We start from the raw sequence: 1,747 nt of genomic DNA on the forward strand, positions 1-1,747 counted from the left end.
CGTAACCAATGTGGCTTTTGACTTCTCAGTCAGAGTCTCAGTTTCCTTATCTGTAACAAGGGGATAAGTGTCTTAGCTTTTTAGAGTTATTGTGAAAATCAGACAAGAGTGTGAATCCACTCTGTAAGCTGTAATATGCAAATGGAAGTTATCACTATTTGAAATACTCAATTTGCATATAAAAACGGTCCCTTAGATACAAACAATTCATATCTTTCACATATAAACGAATTATTCATGCATTTCAGGTTCAATAGTGAATACATCAAATCAGTATTACCAATTTTCCACTCAAGTTTCTTAAAGTCCAAGTAATGTGAGCCCTATTCTATATGACAAATATGGCAAGGAAAGCAAAAAAGGCCTTCAGAATACTCCATTTCTGGTGGTGCTAGCCCCCTCTGGGGAACTTTTGAGAATAAAGTACTTACTTACCTCAGCACGTGGAACACGTCATTAACATGGTCCTCGCCTGTCTCCCGGATTCCACTCTTTTTATGTGGCGCTCCAGCTACACCTATGAGCTTCTGGTAGCTCTTTCTCCACGAGGAGTCCTCACATGTGTAGTTCTCTGTGGCCGAATGACACTCCCTCTGGCTTAGCATGGCTGTCCCCTTGTCATTCTTTCAGATCTCTGTGTAAAAGCTCCCTTCTCAGGGGGGGCTTCTGGAGTGACCCCACCTAAATTAGGCCTCTGCTCCTGTTCTTTTCTAACAGCACCACGACTAGCTCCTTCAGAACACTTAACACCTGTCCACACTTCATGTGATCTTACAGGTGAGTTTCGGTTCCAGTTAGCATAATACATAACACAACTGTAAAACTATAAAACCAGTAGACATGCACTGTGTACCAGAAGAAATAATCTCAAAAACTCAGCAAATGCTATGATGTCACCAGTTTTTCATATTCAGAATCCAGGGGGCAAATCTCATGTGACAGGCATTTTGCTAATGACTGCTGAAAGGCAAAGCTAAATTCTTTGTACCTCAAGCAGGTCATCTTATAACCAGAAAACATCACAGAAATGGATACATGGTATACTAGGCAATCATCTTACCTGATAATTCTCCATAGCTGCAGTTGCCAAGCTCAGGCTGGGGACTACCTTTTCCAACCACCTACCCCTGAGACCAGGCTCGTTTCAGAAGCTTCCTCCAAAACAACATATCATTGTAGATTGAATGCAGAAATAGGTAAAAGAGCCCAGCTACATTCTATTATGTTGGTGCAAAAGTAACTGCAGTTTTGCCATTGAAATGCCAAAAACCGCAATTACTTTTGCACTAACCTAGTATTATATCAGGTATGAAAGAGATTTGCAATAATGTAAAACAATGCCACTGTTCTCAGAAATTTTTATTTTGAAAAATATAAAGTTGCAGTTTGTTAACATGTAATGGTTTTGTTATTGTGAAACCAATTAATACTTTTAAAGCTTTACAGTTTATATTTCAAATAATGTAAATATTGACATATGTAACCCATATAAATAACAGCTCCTTGGAGTCCTGTTTTTAAGGGTGTAAAGAGGGGTCTGAGACCAGAATGCTCCATATACCAACTGTAAGCACTCTTACCGCATTAAGAAGTAGAAAAGAGTGTGCTTGAAGCATTTAAAGAACACAACTGCAAGATGTACAGTTGAGAAAAATCAGACCAGGTGTGGTGGCTCATGCATGTAATCCTCACACTTTGGAAGGCCGAGGCGGGCGGATCACGAGGTCAAGAGATCGAGACCATCCTC

This window comes from Cebus imitator, unplaced genomic scaffold (assembly GCF_001604975.1).
Source record: "Cebus imitator isolate Cc_AM_T3 unplaced genomic scaffold, Cebus_imitator-1.0 Scaffold616, whole genome shotgun sequence".
Lineage (NCBI taxonomy): Eukaryota > Metazoa > Chordata > Mammalia > Primates > Cebidae > Cebus > Cebus imitator.